At 49.5% G+C, this 19,931-nt stretch overlaps 1 pseudogene; it reads left to right on the forward strand.

Moving 5' to 3' along the window:
• The first annotated feature begins 16,683 nt into the window (after window positions 1-16,683).
• On the forward strand, window positions 16,684-17,248 carry LOC116556142 (annotated as a pseudogene).
• Window positions 17,249-19,931: the final 2,683 nt, after the last annotated feature.

Consider the following 19,931-nt stretch of genomic DNA (forward strand, 5'->3'; position numbering starts at 1 on the left):
GTAATACCAGCTACTCGGGAGGCTGAGACAAGAGAATCACTGGCACCTGGGAAGTGGAGGTTGTAGTGAGCCAAGATCGCGCTCCAGCCTGGAAGACAGAGTCAGATGCCCTCTTAATAATAATAATAATAATAGGCCAGGTACAGTGGCTCACACTTGTAATCTCAACACATTGGGAAAATGAGGTGGGTGGATCACGAGGTCAGGAGTTCAAGACCAGCCTAGCCAAGACGGTGAAACCCCATCTCTACCAAAAATACAAAAATTAGCTGGGCGTGGTGGCGTGCACTTATAATCCCAGCTACTCAGGAAGCTGAGGCAAAGAATTGCTTGAATCCAGAAGGTGGAGGTTGCAGTGAGCTGAGATCGCACTACTGCACTCCAGCCTGGGCGACAGAGTGAGACTCCATTTCAAATAATAATAAAACATATGCATAAGCTGGGGGTTTAGGTGCCATCACACTAGGAACAAGATAACTCTGGGTGGGAGAGGTATGGTTCTGCAGACAAAGGGGCCAGGAGAAAGAAGGGGCATTCTGCAAAGCCCACACTGTGCTTAAAGATCACACAGCACTCTGGCACGCTCCACTAGGAAAAAAAAAACTGGGCAGAGACACCAGCTTCATCTTCAGATCACTGCAAAAAATAATTATTCTGGGTATAAATCTTCTCTAAAAAGTAATGTTTACTTTGGAAACACAACAACTGCACCCCAAATGGCTCGCTGTTTGTGGAATCTGAGCAGCCTCCACTTTACAAGGGGAGGCCGTCTTGCTTTATGTATCCAGGCGCTCTCTAAAGCACTGAAATTTACAGCGCATTTGTTATGTGGCTCAGCAAAAGGTGTATGAATAAAGAATAACCTGTTCAATCAGCACTGCTCAGCCAGAGAGGCTGGAAAACCACTCACCCTGCCTGCGAAAGGGATTTGCCAAGTGCCAGGGGAAAAAAAAAAAGCGTGTCCAACCAGGGCACCCTGACATTGGATTTCGACAGGCTCATGTTCCTGCTTCCACTGTGTCACTTGCTGGTGAAAACAATACCACCCCAACATGAGGACACCTGCTTCTCTTGAGAACACCGGCTCCCTGCCCGTCTGACTTCCTTCCCGCCCCCCACCTGGCTTCTGGAAAAAAAAAGAAGTGTTCACGGTTCTCTCTCTCTCTCGTCCTTCCCTTCTCTTCTCTTTCTTCCTGCATCTTCTCTTCTATTCTTCATGACTTTTCCTTCCTGCTGGCCACCAAATGCCTACATCTGGGGAGGCCCATGGCATTGGGGTCCTCCGAGACCTGAAGAAGGCAGAAGTTGGTTTTGCAGCAGCTTGTCTCTAGGGGGCACCATGGGAAACTCCCAGACACCTCTGACCATGGCCATGGCCTCCAGCCCATTCTCAGGGACATCAGGACGTGCAGCCCAGAGAGTAGCACTCTTTCTAGAGAAGAATCCGAATTGATCCCCAAGGCTTCTAGCACAGCCTCCCTACACTGCTTCTCTTAGATATCAAGAGGAGCCCTGGGCAAAACCGTGACATAAGATTTGTTCATTTGTTCACTCATCTAACGCTTTTGAGCATCTACCACTGCCAGACATTCACCTAGGAGCCGAAAATGTCCCTGTTCACCATTCCTGGATTACGACAGAGTGCCATGGGGTGCAAAGGAGGGGCACCCATGCTCCCCTGGAGCAGGGGTCAGAAGATGGTTCCCAGGAGAACAGCACGTGACCAGAGATGTAAAAGAAGAAGAAAGATATGGCCAAGAATATTTAAAGCATCACTATTCATGAGAGTCAAAAGCTAGACACCCAAAGGTCCACCAACCATAGAATAAACTGTAATATATTCACACAATGGAACACTACACAGCAATGAATATGAACACACTGTAACAACACGGGTGAATCTCGCCAACAGAAACGTTGAACAAAGGAAAGCCAGACACAAAGGGTATACATATTGAAGCCAGACTCACAATTTGAAAAAAGGCAAAACATACCTGCGAAAGTCAGGATAGCGGATGCCTTGGGGTCACAGTGGCTGGCTGGGGGTCTGAAAAGAGCAACAAGGAACTGTTTCACAACCCAGGTGCTGGCTATAAGGGTGTGTTCCCTTCCTAAACATTCAAAGCCATGCACTTATGATTTGGGAATTTTTGGTATGATTGATATAATTTTGTGAAAATGTTTACTAAAATAATTTTTAAGACGAACGAGATAAGCTGGCAGCCACAGGGCATGCTTATCCTGAGCGCCCTTGGCTCCCCCCTTTGCTGTCTCTCCTGAATCAGCTGGTGACCTCATGCCCTTTCCAAACACTCATCATACCCCCCTTACTCTGCAGGCAACAGGAAAGCATCCGATTAATTAATTTGTACTAAATTGTCCATGACTGATAGTGGTTCGACAGTATTACCCCTCCCTGGGGGACTTCTTTTTTAATAAAGCAGAATTGCTTTAACTCAAAATAGCAACTATCACCAGGCATCCCGAGCAGAAGCAAGGAAAGCTCCTGCTCCTTGGTGGGGTGGGGTGGGGCTGGGGGCACTCTCCAACACCCCTCAGCTCACTGCATGTCAGGAAGGCCCTGGGTGCCTGCGGCATGCAGGAATCAGGGTGCAGTGCAAGGCTTGCCAGGGAATTTGCAACTTTCAAAACAAACAGGACTCCGACCTACGCCTCACAAATTGCATGGCTGATTCAGCACACCTTGGGCAGTTGCAGGTGTTTCCAACAATTATTCAAACATCACTCTCCTTCTGAGTGGGGAAGGGGTTGGGGTGGGATGTGCTTGGTTCCTAACCCAAGATGATCTCTGAGAAGAGTTCATGGCAGGCAGAGAAGGAACACGACCCCTTGCAGGGACCATAACATGAGGCTTCAGCTGGGAATCCTGGGCCGCACTCAGCTGCCCTCCTATCTCTTGTCTTGAAAAGGGAAAGAGGGCAAGAAACAAGCCCCATGGTTGCTCAAGGTCCTCTGGCCTTCCTGGTCCATCTTCTCTCAGGCTTTTCTCCCCGGCAGCTAAGGCAAAGCTCAACTGAAGTGCAGGGAGGATATTCACATCTCGCTTTCCCTGGAGACGATGGATGCTCAGTCTGACCACCTGCTCAAGCGGGCAGGCAGGTCACATGCTTGGCGACTCTGTGAGCTGGGCAAGGAGATTGGCAGAGAGGAGGGAGAGAAGCCCTGGCAAAGGGAATCGCCCCTTCCTGCCCAGGAGGGTCTCTTGAGAGCTCCCACAGGGAACTTCCCACTGTCTCCGGACTCTGTTCTCTGTCTCTTTTCAGTTCCCAAATCTGCTGTCTCCAAATCACTGGGGTTTCCAGACAAAGCAACAGGTCTCCTGTCTGACAGACTCAACTTTGAGTGGGTCCCTAGAGGGACAGAGTCTCTCTGAAGAGTCTCTGGGGCAGGCAGGCAGGCAGGCTGGCAGGCTGGAAGAATCTTTGGTGTCTGGGAGGGCTCTTTCCAGAAAGGGCACGGCAAGGCCCTGGCAGAAGCTTCGGAACCCTTGGGGGAGGAGGGGACTCTGTGTTATAAGCGGAGGCCTTTCAACCTAGGAAGTGGCACCACAGGATGGTGGCACGGTGGTGTGGGGGAAGCTTTGGAATGGGGAAAGCTGGGTTTGAATGCCAGCTCCACCTCCTGTTTGCTGCAGAACTTCAGGCATAGCCCTGGCACTGAGTAGGGTCTCAGTACACGTTAGTTGTCATGTTCAACAACTAACACTGTAACGACGCTAGAGTGACAGAAAGAGTGTGTCAGGAAACACAGGGCACCAGAGGCCCCCTCTTGCCATTTATTCAGCAGCTTACAACTTGTCAGGCAGGACGCCAAGCACTTTACATATATTATTGTGCTTAATCTGCACACACACTGGAAGGCAGGTCTAAAGAGTGCCCTTTTGGAGATGAGGTTCAGAAAGGTGCAGCCGCTGCTCTAGCATTACACAGCTCATAAGTGGAAACACCAGGATTTGAACCTACGTTTGGCCACCTCCAAGTTCTGTCCTGCTAACCACTATGCTCTCTCTCCCCAAGAGCCCTTCTCCCGCCCCCGAGCTCACAGATCTTCAGTCTGCATCAGCTCAGAGGTTTGCCATCGTCTTTCACACATCCCACTGTGAGATAGTGCTGCAAGCAGAGCCCTTATCTCAAAAAATCTCCATGCCCAGCCAGGCTTCCTTTCTGCCTATGCTTGGATCTCCCCAGCAAACCCCACAGGAGCAGCAGGAAGATGGAGAAACTTGCCCTTCCCCTCCTAGCCGCTCCCTGCTCAGGGGCTTCCTAATGCTAACACAGACCATCCCCTTTCATCTGAGGGGATCTGCCACTTTCATTTCCCTCTTTACTTAAAAAAGCCAACTCAGTACACTTTTGATGCTTCAAATTTATCTTTATTAACAAACAATAAAAGTTAAAAGCTTCTCTGGTCCCTAATTGAACACCATCAATAGCAGATGCGGCAGCCTAGCTTCAGACAGAGAGCGACGTCTAAGTCAAAGCCTTTCAAAAGCAGGTGTGTGCGATCACACACATGTGCTCACGTGCACAGAACAAGGCCTGGGCAGTGATTAAGAGGGGCCAATGTCTGCAGGGAGTCCTCTTTATCCCAGGAAACGGCTCTCTCCACTCCCCCATTGAGAAGCCCTGGGAGTCCTATGAGGCCTGGCCTTGTACTCACTGTGTCTCTGATTTACAGGGCTCTGAAAGCCTGACATGGCTATTTAAGTGCTTTAAATATGGCCATAATGATAATTACCTTGCTGATGGCACTTCATCTTAAACGAAGCTCCAGGCCAAGAAGACTCTGAACTCACTGTCGCTGAACATATAATGTTCTTGGCTGACTCTACTCTTCTGCATGGCGCTGGTGGCCCTGTGGGCAGCTGCCACCCAAGGCAAAGAGCTCTGAACTTAGGGTCAGATGACCAAGGTGCTGTCATCTGTTCATGTTCCTTCTAAGTTTCCTCACCTGTTAAATGAGGGTGATGAAATAACCAGCCTGCCTCACAGCTCATTTGTAAGGGCCATGGAAACAATCTGTGAACTCCAAGGTGGGTTAAGACATGAGCTAGTAACAAGGTCATAGCATCAATACCCCCAAGCCAGTTGTTCCCGTGCAGCAGATAAGCACACTCCAGTTTCCCCAATGGTAGAGAAAGGCTTGTCCACTCTAAGCACACAGAGGCCTCTGGGGGATGCTGGTGGTAGTGCAAGGGGTTGCAGGAGATCTCGGAATCAGGAACCCTCAGTTCTGGGGGTGCCCTTCCACTCATCCCCAGGACATGCTGGGTGGTGTGAGCTGAGTGCTATTCCTGGAATAGCAAAGTTTTGAGCAAGATAAACAGAGCAGCAAGAGCAGGAAGAAGGTGGCTGGGACACACAGGGACCTATCTCTCACACCTGGAGCTAACCTGGAAACAAGAAGCAAGTGAAGCCCTCGGGGCTGAGCATGGAACTCCGAGCAGCTCCAGGGTTCTAAGAGGGCACGGTCCAGCCTGACAACACAGGACAAGAAGAAAAAAGAGAGGAGGAGAAGGGGACATGGAGCACAAAAGCGGGACTCCACCCTGAGCTGCAATCTTTACTCATTATCTCAATTCAGCCTTATAAATCTATGAGGAGGGTGTCGTAGTTCGAGGTGGCTTATAAACCACAGAAATTCATTCTCACAGTTCTGGAGGCTGGAGGTTCAAGATTAAGGTGAGACATAGTCAGGTTCTGGTGAAGCCTGTCTTCCAGGTTGCAGATGGTCAGCTTGTTGTATCGTCACATGGTAGAAAGAGAGAGCAAGCTCTCTGGGGTCTCTTATATAAGGGCATACATCCCATTCATGAGGCCTCCACATCTATGACCTCCCAAAGGCTCACACTGGGGGCTAGGATTCAATACATGAATTCCAGGGGGACACAAACATTCAGCCCATGGCAGTGGGTATTGCCATTCATTTCCAGATAAGGAAGCTTGGAGGGGGTAGGGAGCTTGCCCCTGACTGCTGCACAACAGTGTATGATTGCGCAGAACTTCAAACCTGTGACTCCAAGTTGGTGTTCTCATCCCCACCCCAACCAAGCTCCAAGGCTGGGGGTCTGCAGGGCAAATGGAACCCAGTGCCTCCTGTAAGCCCAGCAGTGTCCTAGAAGCTCTGAGGTAAACAGCAATATGAGACAAGACCTTTGTCCTCAAAGCATTTTCAGCATAATTGGAGAGACAAGTTCAATACTCATGAGCCAATCATAACAATCAGCCCTGGACCGGGCACAGTGGTTCACACCTGTAATCCCAGCACTTTAGGAGGCCAAAGTGGGCAGATCACCTGAGGTTGAGAGTTCAAGACCAGCCTGACAGACTTAGAGAAACCCCGTCTCTCCTAAAAATACAGAATTAGCCAGGCGTGGTGGCGCGTGCCTGTAGTCCCAGCTATTCAGGAGGCTGAGGCAGAAGAATTGCTTGAACCTGGGAGGTGGAGCCGAGATCTCGACATTACACACCAGCCTGGGCAACAAGAGTGGAACTCCATCTCAAAAAAAAAGAAATCAGCCCTAAATTATGAGAAAATTAGGAGTTCAAGGAAAGAATCATCTTTAAAATCCTTTCATGAAATCCGCTGGGAAGATTCTCCCGACCTCATTGTCCCCAAAGGCCTCTGTCCCTTCTCACTGCTGTCTGATGAGATGTTTGTGCTGTCTACTGTCCTGGGGGCGAGGGCAGGGTAGGGGGAGGCAGCTGCTGAGTTTACCAGGCTTGTCACTCTCTCCTTGGACCCTAAGAGGCTCCCGTCGACTCGGAGGATGCCCTGTAGGTGACACATCCACCTACACTGGGCCTCAATTATTGAGTAGCATCACATCCTGTCTACTCAAAGTGTGGCCTGTGGACAACAGCATACATATCCCCAGGGAGCTCACGAGAAATGCAGAAACTCAGGCCCCACCCCAGACCCTAGAGTCAGCATCTGCCTTCTGACATGAGCCTCAAGTAATAGAAGCTTGAGAAGCACTCGGGAATCCCCCATGAGCTACAGAGGTAACACTGTCAGGCCTAGAAGGGATGATGAAATGACCACAGTGATAATTACCACAAAAGCAAAACACAGCAGACCCATACCGAGTGCTGTCTAGGAGCTGGACACTGTGCTAAGGGCTATGTGTGCACCTTTGTTCATTCTCACAATGTCCCCGAGAGGCAGGCACTGTGATCACTCCCATTCTCATATGAGAGAACTGAGGCTGAGAGACACGACCCAGCTTGTAAATAAGAGATGGAACCAGACCCAGGACCACCAGCGCTCTGCAGTCCACATACATTCTTTTCTGCTCGGCTGGAGTAAGTGCTTCCCCAAAAACCCAGAGATTGCCCAGGTGCACTTTCTCATTTTATAGAAGAAAAAAGCAGGTCCCTCAAGAGAGGAGCCTTACCCAAGGACTCTAGAAACCTGGACTCTAGAACCCAGGTGGGACCTAGAATCCCAGTTACCAAACTTTCCAACGTATCACGCTGTCCGACATCAGCATCCAACGGTGTCAAACAAAAGGGACAAAAAAAGGAGCCTTTCCAAGTAGGCTAAGCTAATTTTAAACCATTTGCTCATTTGTGCTCAAAACAATATGGATGTATGGACTGTCAGAGAAGCTCTCTCCCAAAAGAGTTTCCCCTTACCTGGCTCCTGAGACGGGGTCCAGCCACCCAGAGCTTGGCCCAACGCCCTTAGAAGAGGAGGCAGGCGCCTGCTTTTCTTCGAATTTCACTTTTTCCTGGCAGAGCAGGAAAGGCTGGAGATGGCTGCTGCTAAGAACCATCAGCAGAACTGTTGACAGTGCAGAGCCTGGGCTGCCTCCTCTTCCCAGTGGGCTGCCAGGAGCACGTGCAACCCAAAGAGATTCCTATTCACTGCTCCTCTTCAAGCACCTTTCCAGCTGCTTTCAGAAACACACCACAAAATAGTCAGGCAGCCTTTTGTCTGAGTTAAAGAGCAGGTCACGGGAGGCCTGGTTTGCCTACTCCCAAGGGGCTTATCTCTGGCACTGGGCCATGGGGCCTTCTGCTTGTCCCAGAGGCTGACAGGTAAGAGGGGGCTCAGGGCCCCCGCATAGGGCAGGGTAGAGGATGACTCTGTAGCCTGCAGCCAGGCTGGGCTGGGCAGGAAGAGAGGAAACCCTCCCAGCCACTTCACTTGCAGGAGCTCAGAAGAGCTCCTAGACCCTGGCTGTAAGGGACACTTGCTGCCTGGTGCCCACAGTACCCCTTTCTCCCCCACACGCAAATGCCACATGCCTTTTATCTTCGTGCTGGGTACCCTGCACCAAAGCTTTGCCAGCCCAACTGCCAGTGTAATGACACTGGATTAGCACTAGGACAGCTGGGACAGGCCCAATTAGCACAGAGTCCCCTGCCCTGGTGCAGACAAAATGTCAGGTTCCCGAGGGGGTGGGCGGGCAGATGCCTCTGAGGGCATCACATCCCCCTCTCCTAGCAAAAGGCCAGCTCCCCAGCCGCCCAGCATGGGGAGCTGCTGGAAGGAAAAGGTGGCTGGAGCTGTCAATACAAACAGCAGCAGGCCTGGCAGGTAAAGTTTTTGCCTTGGAGGACAATCGGAAAAGAGCAGGAGGGAAGCTGGGTTTAATTCACACCCTCTTGAGAAGCTCTGGCTTCCTCTGCTTGGGGACCGGGGATTAGCCAGAAGCCTGAGCACGGGGCCAGGTGCACATGTGGCCCAGAGGAGAGTTTCAGGTGCCTTCTCATCACAGCAGGGTCAAGGCAGGGAGGGCAGGAAGACAGAGCAGCAGCAACTGGAAGGCAGAAGTCGGGCGGTCGCACCAGCAGTGGCAGGAATGACAGTAGCTGATGTGTTCTAAATGTGTGTGTACTCAGAACAACCTTGGCCCTAGGTAGTTCACATTTTATTTCATTTAATCCTCAAACAACCCTAGGAGATGGAGACTGTTATTGTCCTCATTTTTCTAGTGAAGAAACTGAAAGAAGGCGAATTGTCAAGGCTGCATGGATATTTCACAGTATAGACAGGATTCAAACTCCCATCATCAGCCACTGCCCTACGCCAGTTTTTCTCTCAATTATGGTTCCCTTCACCTTCCCCATCTCTCCAACTTCTTCCCATCCTCCAAGGCCCAGCTCTGGACCACCTCCTCTACAATGCCCTCCGTAGCTACACCAGGCTTCCCAAAGCTCACCCAGGTCTGAATGGCTATGCCCCTCTGTCAGCGGCCGCACACCTCCTGCTGCAGCCTTGCTCGGTGGTTATGTCATCTACCTGACTAGACTGTGACTTCCTAGGAGGGCAGCAGACGTGTCCTCCACTCTGAGTGTCCTAGCATAGCATAAGGAAACCACTGTCTTCAGGAGCTGCCAGGCTTACTCCACCTCCCAACCTGGTGTGCTCTGAAAGGCACAGGGTTGAGCAGGGAAGGGGAGGGAAAGGAAACACTGGAACTGGAAGGAACCGGCACAACCCCACCTACCGCATGCAGAGAGACACAGAGACTCCGGGGAGGTGCCCACATTCATAGGGCCGATGCAAGTCAGGGCTGGGACCAGAACCCCGGTTTCCACTCCTAGCCTGGTGCTCTCCTCACACCACACTATGTGGCTTCTCCTTTGGGGAAGATCAGGAAAGTGCAGGATCCCTTCTAAAATAAGTTTTGTAAGTAAATGCTGAGATTTATAATTTCTTGTGAATGAAGGAATGAAGAACTAGATTAACTTGGGATCCATAATGTTTACCATCAGCCAATATTAATGAAATTCCTGCTTTGCACTGAGCCCTGGGAACCCAATGGTAGATAAAGTGAGCTGGTGACACAACATAGAAGGACACTGAGCTGTGCAACCCCAGACACACAGCCCGAGGCTCTCAAGACCAGATCAGCACAAATGGGGCCAGACCTGCCTGCCACCTGGCCTCTACCCAGGGCCCCGGGCAGTGGAGGAGCCCCCTGGGCCTCTGTGGTATCAGCTGGCACATAAGGAAGGGTGTGCTGACCATCGGTGCTTACCACCACTAGAGCTGGCTTCCTGTCAATCACATCAAGCCGTGTTTCTTCAGGGCAGATCATAAGGCAAACGCTTTCATCTGTTTGCCCTACAATGCCCTGGCTATGGGAGTCTGCCATCCTCCTGATGAGCCCTGAGCAAGGGAGAAAGGGCTAGAAGTCAGCAAGAGAGTTTTCCAGACACTGCATGTCCAGAGTGATGAGTCCACAGCAGCTGTGGAGTCCTTGAGATTGGATCCAAATGGGGCGTCCAGGCAGAGGGACAGATGGAATGAGCACTGGGATGCCTAGGAGCCTGCTGTTCCCTGGGGAAAGGCCGGATCAAGGTGAGCTGGAGACTTGAGTGCACCCCAGAAGCAGTGTCGGTGTGGCAGGGGACCAGAGTTAAGCCCAAAAGATCCCAGGTCCTAGAACCACCCTGTGCAGCTTTGAGACAACACAGCCTCTTGAAGAGCTCACATCCCCACTCACATAAGACATGCCATTCTCTCGTCTAAGGGGAGGGGAGCTCATCAGTTTCCTTCCAATAAAGTGTGCCAAGCCAGCTGAAGCAGGTAAAATGGTTCCAAGTTCTTCCTGAGGTCAAACCTAAACCCATTTTCCCTTTCCCAGCCTTCATTCCATTCCCTTGGTGGCAGAGACTTGGGTCATCTGTCACCAGCACACAGGAAAAGGGCAGGGCATTGAAGCTGCCTTCCCTGGGCTGCTGGCAGCTCTCTAGACCAACAGCGGCTCTAAGGACTCGAAGAGATACATGTACATAGTATTTTCATGTGACTCCCCAAATCAATTAATTCTTTTTTAAAGCATCTTTTGTTGTGGGGGGGACACTGTGAATCCGAAATAACTAAAGTCTTCCATCGAATTATCCTGGAGATCTCTTTCCAAGAAAAGCCTTTAATTTCATCCTCCTTGATGTAATCCTACCCCAGCAGATGAAGTTTATCTTTTATTTTTTTATAAAAGATAAAAGTTTATTTTTTATATGAAAGTTTATCTTCTCTATTTCTTCAAATATTGTGTCTACTTCTGATTAGAAGTAGAATCTGAATAGAAGAGGGACTGGGAAGGCTGGGGTGGGGCAGGGCTGGCCATCACTGACTCACACCTCACCACACCCCATCTGCCGCTGTCTCTACCCCCACCAGTCCTTCCTCTAACACATCGCTTCCACCTGGAAGTTCTGATTCACCCAGCCAGCCGCCCACCCTCCTGCCAAACACACGGAGTTTCCACCACACCCTGGCACTCTGTTTGGAGCCAGGAGTAAGAAGGGAAGAGCACATAAGCCAGCTCTGACTTCTGCCCACCGAAACCCAGACCAAAATGCTTCCTCCACTGGAAAGATGAGCTATGCCCACTGAAAGGAGAGATAGAAAGATGCAGAGAAAGAGCCACAGAAGAGCTGACTAATCAGCATCTCAGATGTGAGAAGAGGCAACAACACTTGGAATCCCTAAACCAAAACAGAGCTCAGAAGGGCCAGTGAGTAAGTGACCAACTGCTACATCACATCATGGCCCAACTCTCTCCGCCTCCCCAGGCTCTGCTCTCCCTGCTGTCTGTTCCTTCTCTCTGTGTCCGCTCTCTGGACAGGTGCTCATCTGCCATTCCCTCCCTACTGCCTTTGCTCTGACCTCCCTCTTTTCCTCCTTTCCTTCTTTCCTGACACCTTTGACTGACCACCATATGAAATCTAAGTCTGGTTTTTTTTGAGATGGGGTCTCGCTCTGTCACCCTGGCTGGAGTGCCGTGGTGCAATCTCAGCTCATTGCAACTGCCACTTCCTAGTTCAAGCAATTCTCCTGACATCCTCTAGAGTAGTTGGGACTACAGGTGCCTGCCACCATGCCCGGCTAATTTTTGTACTTTTAGTGGGAACAGGGTTTTGCCAGGTTGGCCAGCCTGGTCTCAAACGCCTGGCCTAAAGTGATCCACCCACCTTGGCCTCCCAAAGTGCTCGGATTGCAGGTGTGAGCCACTGTGCCTTAAGTCTCATTTTCACATGTTTATTTAAAATGAGGTCTTGTGATTGCTAGTCTGTAATTTTCATACCAGGTGCATTTCATCTTCTCTAGGTCTCTCTTAAATCTCTACCCCACCCCACCCCAAGATAACCAGATACATGAAGGTGTCTTTATTTGTGACTAGCTTTCTGTGCTTTCTTTCCTGGAGCGGCAGGCAGGGAGAGAAGCTGGAGGGCAGAAGGTGAGGCGGGAGCTGTTTCAAGCCCTGGAAGGAAGAAATGGGGTTCTACACTAATGGGGAATGAGGAAGGACAAGATTGAGAGCAATTCCCAGGGTGCCCCAGAGAATGCCCAGACTCCGCAGCAGGGTACGAGATGAAGTGTCTGTCCTGCAGTCATGTCCTGCAGAGGACTTCACCCAGCTCCCTTTCCTCCCCTGGTGCCAGCTGACTCCGGCCAGGGTGCTAGGAGAACAAGGGGTGGCCAGCAAGGAGGGGCAAGCAGGACAGCCCTCTAGGAGCACCTGCGGACCTCAGAGTGCAGAGTGGCTATTGGACAAGGTGGAGGCCAACGGGAATGGGATGGCCACCAAAGACAAACTCAGCTACAGCCTAGCTTGGGGCTGGGACCTCTACATCTGCCAATGAAGGCCCTAACACTACCCAGATATTTCTGCCCCAGGGGACCCCATGGGGAAGGTCCAGAAAGGCCTGGACAGTTGCTCTTGGGCTCTCCATCGGGGTGGTCCCTGCAAACCCCAAGGGGCCCTCAAGAGCCCTTGGTGAGAGGTTGAAGCAGTCTGATGAGATGTTTGGATTTCAGCAAAATTATTGCTATAACAATTTAATCACTTAAAAACACTATCTTGTGTTGCTCTAATGAAAAGAGAGGCTCTTCTCCATACTGTTTGTGCCATCTGTGAGCAATTTTCACATTAGCCTCTTAGAATGGCAAAATGAAGGCCAGGCAGTGATGGAGAGGGACAGGGTGGAAAGGGGAGGAGGAAGGGGGAGAGGGAAGAGGAGGAGGAAGGGGGAGAGGGAAGAGGAGGAGGAAGGGGAAAGTGGAGGAGGAAGGGAGAGGGGCCCAGAAGAGACAAGGTGCCACGGAGGGCAGCAGGGGCTCTGAGGGTCCCTAAATGGGGTGCAGGCCCTCTGTGTGTAGACCCCATGCTGCAGCCATGGAAGAGCCAGTGGCTGAAGATTTGGCCCTGTATTTGAGGGTGCCTCACTTTCTAATGGGAAGGAAGTTCATAAATTTGTGACGAAAGTAAAGAAGGGCAAAATAGCCCAGGACAGTGATTTTCAAACTGTGGGTGACAATCCATAAGTAAGTCCACAAAATCAATTCAGTAGACAGTAATCAGTGTTTTTCTTTAATGAAATAGAAGAGAATGGAAAATAACAAATGTCATTTCCTACTGAAAGAAATCAGGGTGACTTGGAGGAATTCCAGGTTGGGAGTAAGGAGTACACAAGCCTGTGACGTCTTGTGTCAGAGAGCATGGGCTTGTTCACAGACCAATGGGGTCATGCCTAAAGACTACAGGGGGCCAGGCGCAGCGGCTCATACCTGTCATCCCAGCACTTTGGGAGGCCAAGGCAAAAGGATCACTTGAGTCCAGGAGGTCCAGACCAGCCTAGCCAACATAACAAGACCCCATACTCTACAAAAAATAAAAAATTAGCTGGTCATGGTGGCGCATGCCTGTAGCCCGAGCTACTTGGAGACTGAGTGGGGAGGATCACCTGAGCCCAGGAGGATAAGGTGCAGTGAGCCATGATCACACCACCACACTCCAGCCTGAGCAACACAGCAAGACCCTGTCTGAAAAACAAAATAAAATTTATAAGAGTACAGCGGTGGCCGGGCGCGGTGGCTCACGCCTGTAATGCCATCATTTTGGGAAGCCAAGGCAGGTGAATCACAAGGTCAAGAGATTGAGACCATCCAGGCTAACATGGTGAAACCCCGTCTCTACTAAAATATACAAAAAATTAGCCGGGCATGGTGGTGCACACCTGTAGTTCTAGCTACTCGGGAGGCTAAGGCAGGAGAATTGCTTGAACCCAGGAGGCGGAGGTTGCAGCGAGCCAAAATTGCGCCATTGCATGCCAGCTTGGCACCTGGTGACACAGTGAGACTCTGTCTCAAAAAAAAGAGTACAGTGGCTGGCTTCAAGGGCAATTTGAGGTGCAAAAAGAGTAGTTAGGAGAACTGACTGAAATACACCGAATATGTCAAAATTCACAAGTCCATAACTGTAGCGGGTTAAAAGGCAGCCCCCATGACCTAACTCCCAGAACCTGTGGATGTTACCTTGGATGGCAAAAGAAGTGATTAAGTCAAAGGATCTAGAGAGGAGGAGCACACTGGTTATCACGGGGACCCTAAGTGCACCACATGTATCCTTATGACAGACAGAGAAGAGAAAGGGCAGCATGACCACAGAGGCAGAGACTGCAGCAAGGACCAGCCAAAGCCACCAGATGCTGGGAGAGGCACAGAACACATTCTCCCTGGAGCCCTTGGAGGGAGCACGGCCCTGCTGACAACTTGATTTCGGACCTCTGGCCTCCAGAATTGTGAAAGAATAAATATCTGCTATTTTAAGCCACCCAATTGCTGGTCATTTGTTACTGCAGCCACAGGAAACTAATACAATAATGATACTCACAAAACAGAAAGCCAAGAGCAAGGAAAATGAGAACTACCAGGGCGTGCAGGACAGAGCGTTTCCATTTGATATGCATATATCTGTGGACAATCTGGGTTGGGCTTGGAAAAGTATGTCTTGCTGTGAGTCTTGCTCAAGACAATGAGAAAAGTCTGCCCAGTGGTTAAAGGAATGGCTTTGAAGTCAAACTACCCAGACAGGTGTCTCACTTCTGCCCCCTAAAGGCAGTGGGATCTGGGGCAAGTCACTTACCCTCTCTAGGCTTCTTGTCTTTGAAAAATGGGGGTAATAATGGTACCTAATCCATGAGGTTGTTGAGAAGATTAAATGGACCACATCCCAGCGCTGGTGGTGGCTGCACATTTGTCACAGTTAAAAATAGTAATAAGGCCAGGTGCGGTGCCTCACGCCTATAATCCCAGCACTTTGGGAGGCCGCCAAGATGGGTGGATCACGTGAGGTCAGGAGTTCAAGATTAGCCTGGCCAACATGGCAAAACCCCATCTCTACTAAAAACACAAAAATTAACCTGACGTGGTAGCATGGGCCTGTAGTCTCAGCTACTCAGTAGACTGAGGCAGGAGAATGGCTTGAATCTGGGAGGTGGAGGTTGCAGTGAGCTGAGATTGTACCACTGCACTCCAGCCTGGGGGAAATAAAATTTGAAATAATAATAATAATAATAAAAGACATACATAAAGACAAGCACAAGCTATACGCCATACCCATGTTAATTATTACAAAGGCCCCTTGTCCTGCCACTGCAGCTGAGAAGTCTCTAGAAATGGCAGCATGTCAGAACTGACTAAAGTCATGCAGTCAAGTGCCTTCACTTTAGAGAGGAAGAGAATAAAGCCCAAAGAACAATGACCGGCAAGTTTATATAATTAGCACGTGTCCGAGATAAGACTAGACTCTATCTTGGAACTCCCAGTCTAAGGCAAAGGCACACTAACCCAACTCCCATAGCCTTTCATCTGCCCCCGAGGATGCCAGGACCACCACTTCTTCTGGGTCCTGATGGCCCAGACCCTCCCTCGCCCCACTGCCTGGGCTCTGGAGAAGTCTTCTTTGTGTCCACCTCACAGAAAATCCTTTAGCTGCAATATCCATTGATGATCTGGGAGGGGGTTTCTGTTACAATGAGTTTCCTTGCATAAACAAGCTTACACTATCCTGTTATTATCTGTTCAAGTCACTCAGATATTTCTCCCTGACAGCTCCAAGTGCCTGATCCCCTGATCCCCTCTAGCATGGGGGCTTACAGGCCTCCAAACTCAGCTGACTAGAGAAAATGGACTGTGTGAAAGGCTTAACTAAGGAGACGGTTGTCAAGATCCTCTACCAACCCTGCAGACTCACCGTGCCCACCCCAAGCGGCCTTCCTGACCTCACCCAAGACTCGGCATGATCGTGTTCCTTTCTTACTTCACAGGGACTTTGAGCTTGGGGTTTGCAACAAGCTGTGACCAGGGTACATGAGTCCTTGTTCTCAGCACTGAACCACTCATCCCCGAAGATCAAATAATGGCTGAGGATATAGGTTTTGAAGTCAGGCTGATTTGGGGTTAGAATTAGGGCGTTTCTACTTTGTTGCTGCATGAAAGTGGGCAAGTGACGTAACTGCTCTCCGAGCCTTATGAGTAAGAGGGGGGTAATGATAGCTACTTGACTGGATGGTTTTAAGGATTGAATGAGATCACATTGTGAAGGGCTGAGTACAATACCCGGCACATCATGCATGCCCAATAAATAGTGGCTGGTAGTCGCTGAGGAAATAATAGCGGCAGTAAGTACGAGTAATAATACTACAATACCTGACACGTGATTGGAGCTATCAATAAATATTTATTTAAAAAATTAAACCAGAACTTTTCCACAAGGCTATAAACATCTACATTAAAAGCTTTCCCAGGCCAGGTGTAGTGGCTCACGACTGTAATCCCAGCACTTTTGGAGGCCAATGCAGGAAGATCCCTTGAGCCCAGGAGGTGGAGACCAGCCTGGACAACATAGGGAGACCCCATCTGTATTAGGCTATTCTTGTATTGCTATAAAGAAACACCTGAGGACAGGGAGGCAGCCGAGGGTGGGGGAGTGGCACTGCAATAGGGCTGTAGCAGTACATGAGGACTGGGCTGTGGTGGCTCCAGACAAGGGAGTCTCGAGCTGGGGGGGAAACAGAACTCAGAGAAACGGCTAAAGATCCTGGGGAAGCAAAGTAGAATTTCATAAGAACAAAATGGAGGGCAAGAAGAAAACCGTGGTGGCTGTGAAGGCCCTCCTGATACCATGTATGTCAAATTGACATCATCTGATGGACATGAATTTACTGTAAAAAGAGAATATGCATTAACATCAGGTATAATAAAGCCATGTGGAGTAGCCCAGGCCAATTTTGCTGAGAATGAAACCAATGAGATCAATTTGAGAGAGACACCTTAGGATGGGCTATCAAAGGTATGCACATATTTTACATACAAGGTTCACTACACTAACAGCTCCAAGATTCCCAGACTCCCAATTGCACCTAAAATTGCACTAGAACTGCTGATGGCTGCAAACTTCCTACATTGTCTAATAAAATAAATTATAATACACTGTTAACTCTTTTCAGTATTAAAAAAAAAAAAACCTGAGACTGGGGAATTTATGATGAAAAGAGATTTAATTAGCTCACAGTTCTGCAGGCTGTACAGGAAGCACGGCAGTAGCTGCTTCTGGGAAGGCCTCAGGAGACTTACAATCACGGCCAAAGGCAAAGGAGCAGCAAGCACTTCCCATGGCCGGAGCAGGAGGAAGAGTGCGGGAGGTGCCACACGCTTTTAAACAACCAGATCTCATGAGAACTCACTATCACGAGAACAGCACCAAGAGGGAAATCTGCCTCCATGATCCAATCACCTCCCACCAGGTCCCCCCTCCAACACTGGGTATTACAATTCCACATGGGATTTGGGTGGACACATAGCTTCAAACCATATCATTTCACCCCTGGCCCCTCTCAAATCTCATGGCCCTTCTCACATTGGAAAATGCAATCATGCCTTCCCAACAGTCCCCCAAAGTCTTAACTCATTCCAGCATTAACTCAAAAGTCCAAAGTCCAAAGTCTCATTCAAGACAAGGGAAGTCCCTTCTGCCTGTGAGCCTGTAAAATGAAAAACAAGTTAGTTACTTCCAAGATGCAATGGGGGTATCGGCAATAAGGCAAAAACTCCCATTCCAAAAGGGAGAAATAAGCCAAAAGAAAGGGGCTATAGGCCCCACGCAGGTACAAAACCCAGCAGGGCAGTCATTAAATCTTAAATCTCCAAAATAATCTTTGACTTCATTTCTCACATCTAGGGAATACTAGTGCAAGGGGTGGGCTCATAAGGCCTTAAGCAGCTCTGCCCCTGTGGCTCTGCAGGGTTCAGCCCCCACAGTGGATTTCAAGGGCTAGCATTGAGTGCCTGCAGCTTTTCCAGGCATGAGGTACAAGATGCTGGTGGATCTACCATTCTGGGGTCTGGAGGATGGTGACCCTCTTCTCACAGCTTCACTAGGTAGTACCCCAGTAGGGACCCTGTGTAGGGGCTCCAACCTCACACTTCCCCTTCGCACTGCCCTAGTAGAGGTTCTCAATGAGGGCTCCGCCCCTGCAGCAAGCTTCTCCCTGGACAAATAGGCTTTTCCATACGTCCTCCAAAATCCAGGCACAGGCTCCCAAATCTCAACTCTTATAATCTGTGCACCCACCAGCTTACCAGCACATGGAAGCCACCAAGGCTTATGGCTTGAGCCTTCTGAAACTGTGGCCCAAGCTATACCTGGGCCCCTTTGAGCCTCGCCTGGAGCTGGAATGTGGGCTGTGTGGAACAGTGCCCTGAGGTTGTGCAAGGCAGCAGGGCCCCAGGCCTTGTTCATGACACCATTATGTCCTCCTAGCCTCTGGGCCTATGATTGGAGGAGCTGACACAAAGGTCTCTGAAATGCCTCAAGGACTTTTCCCCGCTGTTTTGGCTATCAGCACTTGGCCCTTTCTTACTTAGGCAAATTTCTGCAGCCTGTTTGAATTCCTCCCCTAAAAATGGGTTTTTCTTTTGTACCACATGGCCAGGCTGCAAACTTTCCAAACTTTCATGCTCTGCTTCTCTTTTAAATGTAAGTTCCAGCTTTAAGTCATTTCTTTACCCATACATATAAGCATAGGCATTAGAAGAAGTCAGGCAACATCTTAAATGCTTTCCTGCTTAGAAATTTCTTCCATCAGATACCCTAAATAATCACTCTCAAGATCAAAAGTTCTACAGATCCCTACAGCAGGGACACAAGGCAGCCACGCTCATTGCTAAGACATAGTAAAAGCAAACTTTACTCCAGTTCCCAGTAAGTTTGTCATCTCCATCTGACACATCCTCAGCCTGGCTATTTGTATTCATATCATTATCAGCATTTGGTTCACAACCATTCAAAAAGTCTCTGGAAAATTCCAAATTTTCCCTCACCATCCTGCCTTCTTCTGAGCCCTCCATACTTTTCCAACCTCTGCTTATTACCCAGTTCCAAAGTTGCGTCCATATTTTCAGGTATCTTTCTAGGAATACCCGACTCCTGATACCAATTTTGGGTATTAGTCCATTCTCACATTGCTATAAAGAAATACTTGAGACTGGGTAATTTATGATGAAAAGAGATGTAATTGGCTCACAGTTCTGCAGGCTATACAGGAAGCATAGTAGCATCTGTTTCTGGGGAAGCCTCAGAAAACTTACAGACATGGCCAAAGGCAAAGGAGAAGCAAGCATTTCACATGGCCGGAGCAGGAGGAAGAGTGAGAAAGTGCCACACACTTATAAATGACCAGATCGTATGAGAACTCATTCACTACCATGAGAACAGCACCAAGAGGGAAATCCACCTCCACTATCCAATCACCTCCATCCAGGCACCATTGATGCAAATGATACCACTGTCGCTACAAAAAATTTCAAAATTAGCCAGGTGTGGTGACACATGTCTGTGGTCTTAGCCCCTCAGAAGGCTGAGATGGGAGGATCACTTGCGCCTGGGAGGTAGAGGCTACAGTGGGCTGAGATTGTGCCATTGCACTCACAAGCCTGGGTGAAAGAGTTAGACCCCCATTATTCCTCTTAATCAGTTATTCATCCAACCATTATTTATTAAGCACCTACCAAGTGTCAGGTACCTAAGCTAGGCACTAAGAATACAATGGACAGCAAAGCAGACATGGCCCTGCTTTCACAGACTGATTGGGGTTCTTAACCTTAACCTT

This window comes from Sapajus apella, unplaced genomic scaffold (genome assembly GCF_009761245.1).
Source record: "Sapajus apella isolate SASKATOON/1434 unplaced genomic scaffold, GSC_monkey_1.0 scaffold16, whole genome shotgun sequence".
In the NCBI taxonomy this organism is placed as follows: domain Eukaryota; kingdom Metazoa; phylum Chordata; class Mammalia; order Primates; family Cebidae; genus Sapajus; species Sapajus apella.